The 16,180-nt window shown below is 40.9% G+C and overlaps 1 protein-coding gene across 4 annotated transcripts in view; it reads left to right on the top strand.

Moving 5' to 3' along the window:
- POGZ (pogo transposable element derived with ZNF domain) overlaps positions 1–16,180 on the top strand; it is a 2,357,128-nt gene that overhangs the window by 955,606 nt on the left and 1,385,342 nt on the right. The gene's annotated exons all lie outside the window — the stretch shown is intronic.

The raw sequence follows: 16,180 nt of genomic DNA, 5'->3' as shown, positions 1-16,180 counted from the left end.
TGTACCTTCCCTTTTCTTTTGTGGAGGAAAGAAGAGTGAGAAATTACAGACTGCTCTTTAGAATCTACATACAGTATACCATATTACTGTCGCTAATTAGGGGAGGTGTGTGCAGGCAGCATAAACTGAAAACCTTGACTTGCGATGTTAAGCATGGCCTGTAATCAAGTATACTGTAGTCGCTAACAATGGTAGTCTTTTAAAGACTGCTTACAGTCAGAACCTAGCACTGCAGTTTTTTCCGACTGTATAGGGTCAAAATTACGCCAGCAAAGTACATCCAGCCAGCTGATAGCTAAGCGGCAGCTTGTAGGATGTGGGCTAGGAAAAAATAAATAAATGCTGGTTAAAAGGGAGATGTAGCATAGGTATGAGGCTAGTAATTGAAGTCGTTGGTAAATAGCTATATAGAGAGAGATCAACGTGCAGTGTCCTATGAGCTATATCCACAGGTTCTAATTCCTGGCGATGCTATTTTAATGTTAAACACAAGCCGTATTGTTTGGTCTAAGTGCTGTTCGACCTCAGAGACTGTCAGTCTTTGATATGGTAATATTCATTATAATTGCACAATGAATACTATGTATAGGAAAAGTTCAAAACAATAATAAAACTGTAAACTTATTATTCAAATGTTCGTTCTGTGTGCTTTGGTAGAGTCAGGAAAACTAATTCTGCTTAAAAGTATATTTCTGATCAGATCTTGTAGCTGCCAACAATTTGGGTATCTTAATCAAGAATTCATGAAACTGAGAGCAACTGTACCTCAAAATGTCGCACACCTGCAGCTTAGCTTGCAAAACACCAAGTCCCAGACAGTTTCTTTCTTTGCTCCACAAAGAATTCATCGCACTGAAAGTTTGTTCACACGAAGAATTCGACACAGGTATAGAAAATGAGAAGGATACAACTTTAAAGAGTTCCTCACCACACTTCCTATGTGTCAATTTTGAGAAAAAATCCTTCTGTCGAACGACCACTCATTCCTTTTTTTCCACCAGCTCTGTTTGGACATCACACAGAATGCAGTAGTTATCATAGTACTTGTCTTTCTCAATGTTATTGCGCAACTTGTCTACCAGTTCCTCGAATAAGCTCCACGTCACTGGTTCAAGGTTAAGGCTCTCATTGCTTGAAATTCTGAATCCTGGTAGTTATACCACTTGCCTAGGTAGTTTAAACACATGTTGTAGAATTGATCAGCATCAGCTTCGAAGTACCTTTTCTTATCCTGTGGAACTCTTTTAAGCATGTCTGCAGCAGCCTTTCCATATAATTTGTCTTGCTTGCGATCTACAATTTTCTGTCTTACTCCAACCATAATGTCATGCAATTCAGAACTAGTAGTTTGATCCAACTTTAACATTAGTACACTACTTTGAAAGACCTGCATAACAGCAGTGTAGTCTAGGTATTGACTCGCTTTCTTCATCTCTAAAGGCATCCCAAATTACTTTGTGGCATTCTTCTTCTCCCAGTGAAACAAAGTAAGACTGCAAAGTAGGCCATACTAGAAGTATTCTTACAAGTGGTGGAAGTGATGATAACCATCTCTTTGGTACATGAAGAATGTCTTAATACTCAAGTTTGACAAACTTGAAAAATCACTGGAGCTGTGCAGTTCGTTTGGCATATCCAGAAAATTCAGCATAAACTTTGAAAATGAGAATTTCAACATCCATTGACAAAGTTTTGCATGCCTGTTTTACACAATTATGCAGAATATGGAACTTGCAATTCGCCAAATGAGTTCAGAATTTCTTTTTTTCAGTTTCTCATACACAGAAATCTTCTTGCCAGAATTAACTGCAGCATTATCCCCAGAAAATGCAGACACTCTGCTTATGTCCAGTCCAGTTTTCTCTCTCACTTCAACTAGTCTACCCATTATCGCCGCACTGCTTTCACCTGAATTTTCATAAACGTCCAGCAAACCATGTTTTATTCCTTCTTGTTTTGAAAAATACTGCACTTTAACTGGAAAAAGTTTAATGCTTCCTTTGTTTGAAGAGTCATTTGCTATTGAAAAGTACTTTGATTTTTGTAAGTCAGAGATCAGCTGTTCTTGTGAAGCAGGAGCAAGAGCTTTTTCAGTTATATTAGTTGCTTTCCTTCTGCCGCAAGCAATCCTTTTTGCAATACTAGATACTGGGAAAATAGTTCCCATTATCTTGTTACCGCAATCTTGACTTGCTTAGCTGTGATGATGCTTAACACTGTGGTAAGTTACAGTTACTTCAGCAGCTGTTATAAGATCGTACTCTTTGGTATTTGGTTTTCTGAAGAAGCTCGTCATGACTATATTTTGCTTAATCTTCTTCATATTTTTATTATGTTTCTCTGATGTTGCATGCACTATTACTGATCTGTGTCTCTCGTACTTTAATGTAAATGTGTGATGGCAAATTTTGCATTCTTCTTCAGACTGTTTTCTTACACAACCAGTCATTGAAATAGTCTTCTTTTAACCATTCATCATTGAATGAACAGTGATACTTCTTTTATGCCTTTGTACAACTTTCAGATTCAGAATCCCAGTGCTTTGATTCAGCCATTGCGACTTGTGAGGTTTTATTGATCATGTGCAGTGCAGCTAAGGCAACAAATTAAGTACAGTAGACTCTTAAGTTATTCAGCACCCATGGGGATTGGTACAGTACGGACTCTGCTTCCAGGGCAACAGGCAGCTATAGGGTTGTTCTTAAGGTGTTATACATGGTGGATGATAGTCCAGCCACACCCAAAAATATGTAGATGTAGAGCTCTTTACATTTTTTTATGGATACATTTCTTGTTTGGAAAACCAACCCAGAAGAAAGTGAAATACATAATAAAACTAAGGAAATGGTTAAGCAACGTTTTTATTCCCATTTTCTTGTTGGTAGATGCTGGATAAGTGTAATTTCTGTTTGCTAGAGAGTTAATTCTAAGAATACCAAAGAGGACGATCTTATAACAGCTGCTGAATTAACTCTAACTTACCACAGTGTTAAGCATCATTACAGCTATGCACAGGAAAATAATTTTCTTGGGTGGCAAAAGCCAGGGTACCTTTTTGGCTGGGCTTGTATAGGCCCCAGGGCTGATAGCCTAGTACCTACCTATGAACAAAACATCTGGACGGGGACTTTGTCCCACTTTTTTTTATGGCTTTGTCCACATTTCTTGCTCTAAGAGGTTGAGAGGTATGGAGTGAAAGATTGTGTGTGTGTGTGTGTGTGTGTGTGTGTGTGTGTGTGTGTGTGTGTGTGTGTGTGTGTGTGTGATAGGGAGAGTGAGTGTGCAATGTGTTAATGAATGTGTAAGTCTAGTCAAGTGGCATACCTGTCAACCTCTTGGAGCAAGAAATCTAGACAAAGACCCAAAAATATGGACAATTTTTAAATATTGCTCTTACAAACTCAGAAAGTTGATAGAATGACGAGTTTTGCATTAGCATGAATTTTCTGAAGGGTATGAAGTCTGAAACTCAAATGTCTGTCATTATTTTCGAACTTCAGTCTTTAATTGTTTGCCACTAATATGCCAGAAAACCACAATTTTATGAGAAACAGACCAAAAACATAAGGCGAAAATCTGTGCAGTTGAGGTAAGTGGGTGTGTGGCTGTGTGCATGTGTGAGAGAGAGACAGACAGTAATGTATGAATGAATGTGTAAGTGGGTGTGTGACAGACAGTGAGAGCGATGTGTAAATGAATGCAGGTATGAATGAAGAAGTGACTGTGTGTGTGTGTGTGTGTGTGTGTGTGTGTGTATGTGAGAGAGATCGGGAGAATGAGTACGATATGTGAATGAATGCAGGTATGAATGAGGAAGTGACTGTGTGAGTGTGAGATTGGGAGAGAGTGAGAGTGATGTGCGAGTGAATGCAGGTATGAATGAGGCAGTGTGGGTGGGTTTGTGTGTGTGATCGGGAGAGAATGAGTATGATGTGTTTATGAATGCAAGTATGAATGAGGAAGTGACTGTGTGTGTGTGTGTGTGTGTGTGTGTGTGTGTGTGTGTGTGTGTGTGTGTGTGTGTGTGTGTGTGTGTGAGAGAAATCGGGGGTGAGTGTGCAATGTGTGAATGAATGCATAACCGTAAGTCAAGTGGCATACCTCTCAACCTCTTAGAGCAAGAAATCTAGACAAAGACCCAAAAATAGGGGCAATTTTTAAATATTGCTCTTACAAACTTAGAAAGTTGATAGAATAACAGGTTTTGCATTAGCATTAATTTTCTGAAGGGTATGAAATCTGAAACTCAGATGTCTGTCATTATTTTCTAACTTCAGTTTTTATTTGCCACTAATATGCCAGAAAACCACAATTTCATGAGGAAATGGGCCAAAAATATGAGGCAAAAATCTGGACATTCTGTAAGAATCTGTACAGTTGAGGTAAGTGGGTGTGTGGCTGTGTGCATGCAAGAGAGACAGCGATGTATGAATGAATGCGTAAGTGGGTGTGACAGACAGTGAGAGCGGTGTGTAAATGAATGCAGGTATGAATGAAGAAGTGACTGTGTGTGTGTGTGTGTGTGTGTGTGTGTGTGTGTGTGTGTGTGTGTGTGTGTGTGTGTGTTTGTGTGTGTGTTTGTGTATGAGATTGGAAGACTGAGTGTAATGTGTGAATTTTTCGGACTTTGTCCCACTTTTTTTTTTTATGGCTTTGTCCACATTTCTTGCTCTAAGAGGTTGAGAGGTATGCAGTGAAAGATTGTGTGTGTGTGTGTGTGTGATAGGGAGAGTGAGTGTGCAATGTGTTAATGAATGTGTAAGTCTAGTCAAGTGGCATACCTGTCAACCTCTTGGAGCAAGAAATCTAGACAAAGACCCAAAAATAGGGACAATTTTTAAATATTGCTCTTACAAACTCAGAAAGTTGATAGAATGACGAGTTTTGCATTAGCATGAATTTTCTGAAGGGTATGAAGTCTGAAACTCAAATGTCTGTCATTATTTTCGAACTTCAGTCTTTAATTGCCAGAAAACCACAATTTTATGAGAAACAGACCAAAAACATAAGGCGAAAATCTGTGCAGTTGAGGTAAGTGGGTGTGTGACTGTGTGCATGTGTGAGAGAGAGACAGACAGCGATGTATGAATGAATGTGTAAGTGGGTGTGTGGCATGTGGGTGTGACAGACAGTGAGAGCGATGTGTAAATGAATGCAGGTATGAATGAAGAAGTGACTGTGTGTGTGTGTGTGTGTGTGTGTGTGTGTGTGTATGTGAGAGAGATCGGGAGAATGAGTACGATATGTGAATGAATGCAGGTATGAATGAGGAAGTGACTGTGTGTGTGTGAGATTGGGAGAGAGTGAGAGTGATGTGCGAGTGAATGCAGGTGTGAATGAGGCAGTGTGACTGTGGGTGGGTGTGTGTGTGTGATCGGGAGAGAATGAGTATGATGTGTTTATGAATGCAAGTATGAATGAGGAAGTGACTGTGTGTGTGTGTGTGTGTGTGTGTGTGTGTGTGTGTGTGTGTGTGTGTGTGTGTGTGTGTGTGTGTGAGAAATCGGGAGTGAGTGTGCAATGTGTGAATGAATGCATAACCGTAAGTCAAGTGGCATACCTCTTAGAGCAAGAAATCTAGACAAAGACCCAAAAATAGGGGCAATTTTTAAATATTGCTCTTACAAACTTAGAAAGTTGATAGAATAACAGGTTTTGCATTAGCATTAATTTTCTGAAGGGTATGAAATGTGAAACTCAGATGTCTGTCATTATTTTCTAACTTCAGTTTTTATTTGCCACTAATATGCCAGAAAACCACAATTTCATGAGGAAATGGGCCAAAAATATGAGGCAAAAATCTGGACATTCTGTAAGAATCTGTACAGTTGAGGTAAGTGGGTGTGTGGCTGTGTGCATGCAAGAGAGACAGCGATGTATGAATGAATGCGTAAGTGGGTGTGACAGACAGTGAGAGCGGTGTGTAAATGAATGCAGGTATGAATGAAGAAGTGACTCTGTGTGTGTGTTTGTGTATGAGATTGGGAGACTGAGTGTAATGTGTGAATTAATGCAGGTATGAATGAGGAAGTGACTGTGTGTATGAGACAGATCGGGAGAGTGAGTGTGTAATGTCATTATTCCTGGCCATTTTGGATTTTTTTTTATTACTTCCTGGAGACAGGCGATGCTATAAAAATCCTGGAGACTCCTGGGCAATCCTGGAGAGGTGGCAACCCTAGCTGCAACTGGCAATATGGGACTCACTTTCAAGGGATTCCTGTACATTCTTTCAGTCAAACCTCCCTGTTTCCTCCTAGCCCAGATCAAATGCTATCTCAGGGAGGGAATTATAGAGCCTCTTCCCCCTGATCAAATAAGGAAAAGGTTCTATTCAAGAATCTTTGTTTATTAAACCTTTACATCAACTTCGCATCAAAATCACAACATTCAGAATGCTTTATTTTCGGTCTCTATTAACTCTTAAGCCACCTCTTTGTTTACTGGTCTCTATTTGGATTTAAAAGATTCTTATCACATTCTGTTACTCAAAGATTTCAGACCCTTTTGGTTTTCTGTGTCTGGTTCACGTTTTCATTTTTCTGTTTTCCTCTTTGGCTTGTCTAGAACTCCCAAGGATGTTTAGAGAATTCTTGGCTCCTGTAATAGCTTATTGCAGGCTGCAGAGCATTCACATTTTTTCTGTATTTAGATGGCTGCCTTAGTTTTGCAGATTTCTTTTACTAGTTATCAAGAATCTCTGGATTGGGTAGAGAGCATTTTTCCTCAGTCTGGGATTCAGGTAAACAGAGAAACCTTCTTGCATTCCTTCTCACACGACAATGTTTCTGGGATGTCTCCTGGATACATCCCTTATGATGGCATTTTTTCCTTGGGACAAAATAAAGAATTTTTACAAGGAACACATTTTAATTCACTCCAACCAGTCTCTGACATCTGCCAAGAAATATTTCAGGAGTCTAGGTTTAATAGGTTCTGCAGTTCTCATGATTCCTTTAGCCAATCTTTACATGAGGAAAATTCAATGGTTCCTCGTATCATTTTGGACCAACACCAGCACCCCATCATTCAGATTCCAGTACTGGAATTTGTAAAAAGGGGGTTACTCTGGTGGGTGAACTAGTTATCTCTAACGCCAGGCCTTCCCTTCTCCTTTCCAGACACTAATCAGGCTGTAGCCACAGATGCCTCAGACTTTGCTTAGGAAGTTGTTTCCAAGAGGGTGAAAGTTGAACATGTCTGGAGCAATTAAGACAGACTGAAACACATAAATGTCAAAGGATATGATGGCTCTAATAAATGCTCTGAAATCTCTAAATCATCTTTGGGTTCCAGGCCCTGTAATAGTAATTGTAGACCGCCACAGTGATGTGGTACATACACAGGGAGAACAGGATCCTACCCCCTGTGCAGACTAGCTGTGGTAGCCTGAGAACTAGCAACTCAGCCCAGTCTATCTGTGCAGGCTACTTGCCCTTTATCAGAGCAAAATATTATTGAAGATAAGCTGAGCAGGACAGACCCTCAAGTGGAAGTTGAACTTGGGGGTTTTCAGGAAATGATCCAGCTGTGGGGAACTCCTCTAATAGATGTTTGCCTCCATTCAAAACAGACAGTTGAAGATGTTGTGCTCCATGATCCCTTGCACCAAGGCCTGGAAAACAGATACCTTTTCATTCCATGGACAGGAAAGGTTCTGAGTACATTTCTACTTTTTTTTAACAAACAGGACTCTTCTAAAGGCTCAGAAGGAATTGTGGTCACCCCCTGTCTTTTGGACCATGCAGCAGTGGTTATCCTTTTGTTTTTCCTGAAAATGGCCAGTGGCAGTTACCACAAGCTTTTTCAAAGGATGGGCTTAGGACAGGGTTTGTTTGATGGACCAAATCATCTAATTTCTACAAGACAAAATATGCAGAGTCCCTGAAAGTTTCATTAAGCCAAGTGTCACACACTTAGCCCAAAAAAAAAAAAACACTGTAAGGAACTTTCCACTGGATGTTCTCAGTGATATAATTATACAGAAATACTCCCCAGATTTGAAACAATATGAACCTAGTACTATTATTAACTTATAAAAAATAAATAAATAAAACAAAGCTGTCTGTTTAAGTCCATCTCTTAAATTTAGTAAGTCAAGTAAAAAACCCAATCCAGGATATGTTGAATTCGCAGTTTCTTTATTAGTAAGCACAGATGAGTGATCCATAAGACTTAATGGTTACTACATGTAAGAACAATTACTTAAATAGCAATTGAAGTGGTAGTGGTAAAGTTTACGCTGTAAATACAAATCATCTGTGCTGTGGTAAAAACAAACATCCCCACTATTTCTCTTAAAGTAATAAAAAAAGATCCAAGTTAACTTAAAGTACTATGCTAATCAAAATTTCTAAAAATATCTGTTTATTTCATCCTTACAAAACAAAAATCGTAATAGAAAAATGAAGTTGTATTTTCACCATATTATTGTACTCAAATCTTTTAACTGAAATCACTTTCAGTTCTTCTTCAAGTCTGTGCACACTAGAAATTCTGTTTTACTGTCTAAATGTAATTGTCAATCGGAAGTAAGAAGCAATTCAAACTACTAAAAAAATCTAACTCGTTTGTATTAACTATACCAAGATTCAATTCTAAGAGCAACAGACGTGTAAATTAATTATAAAAATTTGGAAATGTGAAGATAAACTGACACAAAACTCTGTGTTTAAGCTGTGTTTAAGTTTCGAGTGTTATATGCTTTAAGTATTTAGACAATGCAAGCTTCTTATGTAAGCAACGTACGTGACAGTCTGTGCAGGGGAAACAGAAAAAATGTATGACATATGTTCCTGTAAACCTATGAGTTTAAAATATAAAAACGCATGATGTGCACAAACTAGGAGTATATAGACGTGGAATTTCCAGTGTGTATAAATATATAAATTTTATTATATGTGCAGCAAAACTTTTTAAATTCACTATATGCTCGATGCCACAGAACCGTTGTGCATGCACAAAGGGACTATATTTTACAGTGTCTGAAAATAGAATGAAAAAAACGTGTCAAATAATTCCCATTTGAATTCTAACTACTTTTATACAAAGCAGGGCTAATGGAAAATGTATCTATGTCCAATCTGCCAACAAAAAAATAGTAAGGGTATTGCAAGTGTGTACGTATATGTGTGAGTAAATGTAAGGCATCATCAAGAGGTAATCAAGTAAAGAAATATATAAAATATAATCTAGAAAATTTCACTATAGTCAAAAATCCATAACTAAGTAGTAACAGTAGCTGTGTAAGGAATATATATGTTATTAGCTATTATTGTCACTCGGTGTTTTCTATATTAGATTCAGAAATAAATTAGAAATACATTTGAATATTCCTAATGTAAATTAATACTTTTAAACTTCTGGAGTGACCCTGACGAATGAAAACATCAAAAATTTCAAAAAATATGAAATATAAAAATAATAAAAATATAATAAAAAATAAATACAATAAGCAGTGTGTAAACTTTGTGTTTGAAATGTCCCATATAAACCATGACATTGTGTGAATCCAGTTAATGAGCGATACAGTGTGGTAATTTCGAAGTTCCAGCACACTTTTCAAAGAACATTAGTAATGCAGTCCTGGTGGACAAAAGGAATTCAGCCTGAGTTGCCAAACTAATTTGTTTCTTTCCAGGGTGTTGTTGACGTCACCTTCCAGAAACTCAGGCTCTAGTTATCATCAATTTCTCCATCTCATTGCCTGGATGATAGAATTTTGTTAATTTTTAGGCACCTGTTTTCTGAGGATGCACAGCAGGTGTTAAAGGAAACTTAAGAAAACTGCTACTAGAAAATCATATTTGGCTAATTGGAAAATATTTTTGAGTTTGTGGTAAAGTAAGAACCAGAACCCTTTACATTGCCCTGACTTTTGCAAGAAGAGTATCTAGGTTACAAGTTATTTTGGTGATTCCACCTCATCTTATCTTTCACAAGGACAGGATAACTGAGAACAAGCCCTTCAGTTATGTCTAAAGTAGTTTGAATTTACCTTGATCCAGGCGATACATCTTGTTTACTATCCTTAACCAAAAATAGGGAAAAACAAATTTTGCTCACTCTGGATGTCCACAGGCAACTCTGATACTACATTGACAGGAAAAAAATCTTAAGGAAGTCTAATCAGCTGTTTACCCCTTTTTCTTACCTTCATAGGAAATAATTGGTGTCAAATCAGTTTGTAAATGGTTGCTTCATGGTGTTGATTTTTGTTATTCTCACCATAGCAGGACACTTCCAGTCACAGTCAGGCCCCACTGTATCAGAGCTTTCGCCATTTCTGTGGCTTTTTAGAAAGGGGTGGACTCTAGAACTGTAGTAGAGGCCACAACTTGGTCATCTGTGGACACCTTTACCAAGTACTACATAGACTCTTTCTGCAAGTCCAGGCTTTGCTAAGACTGTTTTCCTGGGGCTCCTGGACTTTGATCCTTCTTCCTTCTCCCTTAATTTCTAAGCTTTGGCATTCTACCCTTATAGCTTGAGCTTCTGCAACAGTGTTCTAATGATGAACGTAGTGCAGTCATTTAAAAAACTTGCAGTAACAGTAGATGTTCAGATAGATCACTGTTACAGTATGAGCCCCCACCTCCATTCCCTTTGATTCCTGCACAATCTTGTACTGGATCTGAGAAAGTCAGTTGACGAAAATACTTCACTAAATAAAGAAGTCCTTCTGTTGTCATGATGCAGTATTCTGTACTCTTGGATTTCTGCCTCTTGCTACCCAAACATCCGGCCAGTATTCAAAAGCTTGCAGTCACTACTAGGTGCATGGGGTGTCTGATGTGGCTAGTGGTACGTGGGCCATGAAAGTGATGTCTGCATGCCCAAGACCTCAGAACTTCTGTGCAGCCAATTGAATGTCAGTTGTTCCTGCCATTCCGGCCGTCCGATCAAGAATGTTAAGATAAGTACCCCATTGGGGACGTTTTGTTTTTAGGTCATTGCATGCTTCTCCAGGATCATGTCATCCAGGAAGGGCAAGTGCGGCCATTAGATTCCTCATAAAGACACTCACGAGCTCAGCCTCTTTTGTCTAGGGCCTTCACACGACCATAAGGCCTGCCTCATTTGCAAAGCCTTCATCCCAAAAACCTTGATTAGCCGATTGCACGCATTTAACATATATCTGGAGAAAGTGCCTCAAGCACTTAGGCTTAGGTATGGAGGGGCTGTCCGGTAAGCCCGTCGAGCCACCCAAGAAAAAGGCCAAAACTTCTAGGCCTGAAGTTGTAGCTGTGCCTCCGCCATCTGATGTCTGTCTTGTGGCCGATGTCGGTCTGGAAGAACGATTGGTCGCCAACGATATGGGTATAGCAGGTACCAATGTGGAAGTCGCAGAACCACGAGTGGAAGGTGTCTCCTCGGAGGTCCCGCAGACATCAGCTTATGACAGTGAGGAGGAACCTCGGCTTGTACTGGCCGCCTGGACGGATCCCTCCCCTACCGTGCTTCTAAGCGACACAGGCCTACCCTGACCCAGAAGCCTGCTAGGCCTTCTCTCAAAAAGGTGGAGAAAAGAAAGCATACTCCTCCCCTGACGGAAAGCCAGCCTGATTTGCAGGCCTTTTCGCATAGTCTTTTTAGTGCCTTCATGGTCTTAAGGCCTGCTACTCCCCTACCCTCCCCAGTGGCTCCCCCTGTAATGAGCCCTAGGCCCCAGTTGATAGACATCTCTCTGGTGGAATTGGAGGAATCCTTTGAATCTTCCTCAGAGGATTCACTTTCTTATGTCAGCCAGTCACCCTTCCCTCTTGGCTATGCCTCCCCAGAGGAAGAATCTTCTGAAGCAGATTCCCTAGCTGATGATCTCACCTTTGGGGAGACCATTGTAAGATGAGGGAGCATTTCAAATGGGATTCCCCTGAGATGACAGAAGTTCAGAAAATAATACTATGAACTCCTTCAGATGGACTCCCCTGCCCCTTCATCTATGCTCCCAGTACTGCCAGCTTTTCTTGATGCATTCAGTGCAACATCTCTTAACCCAAACTCTCAACCTCCTGCACCCCGCAGGCCTGACAGATTCTACAAAGTCCCTGAGGGAGCCAAATTCTTGGTTAAGTGCCCTGTTGCTGACCCAGGCACTATCTCTGTTTCAGCAGACAAATCTTCCAAACTCCTTCCATCTTCTTCCCCCCTTCCTACTGACAACGATAGCAAGGCCATGGACACTTTGGGAAGAAGGTTTACACATCTTCCACCTTGATATTCAGGGCAATAAATTAGCAAACCCACATGTCCAAGTATGCCCTAGCTCTTTTAGAAAAAGCCAACAAAGAGTTGTCTGACATTCCCGATTCTCCTGCCAAAGCTCAACTGTCTAGCCTTATTTCCCTAACCTCTCAGGTCACTAGCACTCCATTAAGTACAGCTACGATGCTGCAGAAGCCTCAGGAAGGTCAGCTGCATCAGCCTCTGTGCTTAGAAGATATTCCTGGCTAAGGCTACAGCCCCTACCAGATGACATCAGAGCAAAACGTTTAGATGCACGTTTAGACAACTCAGGTCTATTTGGGTGTAAAGTAGCAGATTTATTCAAAACTCTGCAACAAAAGGGAAGGAGTTACAAGACCTTAAACACTTGTAGGTTTATCCTATCCCCAAGTTCCATAGGAATTACCCTTCAAAAACTCAGTTTATAAGGAAGCACTCTGCTCCCACTCCTCCTTCTAGGTTTAGGAAAGCTGTCAGGAAGCAAACTGCTCCCTCAAGACCTGCCCAGGTTTCTACTCATAAGCCTCAATTTCAAGACAGGGCAGGTAGTCTGTGACTATGTGCCACTCTTGAAATCTGCCATCCAAACCATCCCCCTGTCATTAAGGGTTTCTCACTGTCGCCCTCTGTGGAAAAACATCACTACAAACAAGTGGGTCCTATCCTTAATAGAAAAAGGCTATTTTACGACTTGAATCACTACTCCATCTTGGAGAGGTATTTCTCAGCCCCCCAGATCAGTTATCATAATAAAGTTTTCACCTCCCATGCACAAGGTACAAGGTTCAATCCCCACGTCCACTTAATACCTGTTTGAAGATTGCATGTCTCCCTGTGTCACTGTGGGGTTCCTCCTACCTCCGAAAAATATGCAGAGTGTGTCCATCTCAAACTCACCTGAGAATGGTGCTTTGGGCAGTAGCTCAGACTCTACATGGTGCCTTGTATAAATCAACCGCTTTGGGCATCTACTGTGGTGCACGATATCCTCGTGATAACAGAACACGGGTCACAGACTGTGTGCCATGGCAGGGTTAGCCACTCAACATTGTAAAATATGGCTGTAGGTGATTTGGTCATGTTGATTAATGTCGCCAGATGTGCATAGGTATTTGCCAGTGATAGGTGGGTTGAGCAACTGGTCTACTACAATCTACAACAGGGACCCATGCTAACATGGAAGGGGTGTATGCTGTCCTGGGTCAGTAAGCTACTAGCCCGCTGGCTCCCAATTGCACATCTTGGGTTACCTGGGATAGCTCTGTTGAGCGAAAGCTGAAGGTAAAACCAATCAACCCGCTAAGCATGAACTAAGAATGGCTACAGTCAGTGTAGGATCACTGACAGGACGCAGCTTGGAAGTGGATGACATGATGGTAAGGAAGAGGTTGGACCTCATAGGTATTCAGGAGACAAGATGGAAGGGCAGTGGAGCAGAGCCACTTGGCTTGGGATCCAGAATCTACTGCCCAGGAGGAGGATAGGCTAGAGGTGGTGTAGCATTTGTGGTGAGGGAGAGGCTTCAGAAGCCAGTGAGGGATGTCTTCAGAATTAGTGACAGACTCATGGCAATCACACTGCAGCCTAATGATAAGACAGTATTCATAATCTCAGCCTATTCCCCACAGCAGAGTTGTGATATTGAGAAAAAGATTGCATTTAGATGGCAGTTGCAGGAACTACTAGGTAAAGTAGGACAACATGAATTAATGTTAATAATGGGTGATTTGAATCCACATATCAAGACAGAACAGAGTATGAGGACTTCCTGGATCCACATGGGTGGGAAAACAGGAATAAAGAAGGAGAGGCCATTTGAGATTTCTCTGTGGAAAATGGCTTGGTTGTAGCTAACACATCGTCCAGAAAAAGAGTCCTACACAAGATCACATACAAAAGTGGCCAACATGCAATTCAAGTAGAGTTCCTCTTAGTAAGGAGAAAGGACACTGGGGTAGAATTAGCGATTTCAAAGTCATCCCCAGTTAAACATTTGGCCCACTGCAGAAACCACTGTTTGCAGCAATCAGCTGTAAGTAGTGGTCAGATAAGGCTGTAAGGTCAACAGAGACCAGACTGAAGATCTGGAAGTTGATGTACAGAAAGCACAGCATTTAAAGGAATTACTTAATGCTGTAGCACCTCAAGAAGAAGACGAAATAGGTGGAGCTGAAGAAGAATGGCAGTGCCTCAAAAGGACATGTGTGAGGACTACAGAACAGGTATGTGCCCAAGAACTGGTATTGAAATAAGGTACATAAGGACAGCTGGTGATGGAATGCAAGTCCAGGAAGTTGTCAAAAGAAGGAAAGAATGCAGGAAAAAGTGGGAGATAGAAAAGATGGACCAGGCTAGGAAGGAGTACTGGTTGGATAACAAAGAAGCTAAGAAAGGAGTTGCAGTAGCAAAGAACAAGGCATCAGAGCCATTCTATCAGCTTCTGGAAAGTAAAGCAGTAGATGGCACAAATAAAAACTATATCAGGTTGTAATGGAAAGATAAAAAAGATAGTTAGACACCCTTCAAAAGGGATGCTGGCAACAACCTGCTCACCAGTTCAGAAAACTCCACAGAAGCTGTACTGCTCCCAGACACAACCTATTTTGAAAGAAGAAGAGGAGCTTATCATGGAAAAAGAAAGAACAGCACTAAGGAAAATGAAGTCAGGGAAAGCAGCAGGCCCAGATAAGTTCATGGCTGATATGATAAGGATGTTGGGTGAGATAGGGGAGAAGTGGCTCATGAGGGGGTACCCATAGCAGTGTGAGGAGAATGACGTATCACAGATAAGCATGCTAGTGCCAGTGTTCAGTATCAAATGAGTACTTTCACAACTGTGGGCAGTACAGAGGTATAAAACTCTGGTCACATTGCGTGAAAGTACTGGAAAGGGTGATTGATAAATGACTATGCAGAATAGTAGCAAGTAAGATGAGAGATGAGCAGTTCGAATTTAGATAAGGATGCAGAGTGACTGACCTGATGTTTGCAGTGAGACAGATAGTTGAGAAGAAACTGGAGATGAAGAAAGAGTCCATTTGGGCATTTCTAATCTTGGAAAAATCATATGACAAGATCCCCAGAAAACTGATTTGGGCAGTCCTGCTGTGGTTTTGAAGTAGAATTAGTATAAGGTATGCACAAGGACCTATTGACTCGAGTACAAACTGTTCAGTCTCTCAGAAGGGTTCACAGATGGAGTGGGTGTGTACTAGGGTTCACTTCTGAGCCCACTGCTGTTCATACTGGTGATGGACTACATTAGCAAACAGGTCTGAGGGGACAGATCAACAAAGTTGCTGTATGCAGACAATGTGGCATGGCAGGCATACTCTGAGCAAGAACATCAGCAAAGGATAGGGGAATGGAATGCAAAACTGAAGGCACTTGGGTCAAAACTGAGTACAGACAAGACAATTGTAATTGCAGCAAATCGTGGATTTCAGAAGAAACTGAGAATAGAGCTAGAAGGGAAAATAGTGGAACAGGTTAACAACTTTAAGGATCTGAGAGGGGTGGTTGAGGAGAAGGGAAGTCTGAATGAGGAGGTCAAGGCTGGAATAAGAGGGGCTGCAGCCAGCTGGCAAACAGTGAGTGTCAGGTGTAGTATATGACAGTAGAATGCCAAAGAAGCAGAAAAGTAAGGTGTACAAAACAGTGGTGCATCTGGTACTACTGTATGGTACAGAAACCTGGGCAGTAAAGGCAGAGCAGTTGAGGAAGCTAGATGTGATGGAGATGAAGTGCCTAAGATGGGTGGTAGCCTGTACCCTATGAGACAGAAGAAGAATTGAGGACATAAGAGTAGAAGCCAAAGTAGTTCCAGTTGCAGAAAACGTTGAGAAGAGATTACGGTGGTTCAGGCACATGTGAAGAAAAGCAGAAGACAATCTGATGAAGATGATTTGGGACAGATAGAAAGAAGGCAGGAAGAAACAAGGGCATCCAGCAAAGA

Source organism: Protopterus annectens, chromosome 8.part0, assembly GCF_019279795.1.
Source record: "Protopterus annectens isolate FY-2018-M chromosome 8.part0, PAN1.0, whole genome shotgun sequence".
Classification (NCBI taxonomy): Eukaryota; Metazoa; Chordata; order Ceratodontiformes; family Protopteridae; genus Protopterus; species Protopterus annectens.
This window is presented reverse-complemented; position numbering and strand designations above follow the sequence as displayed.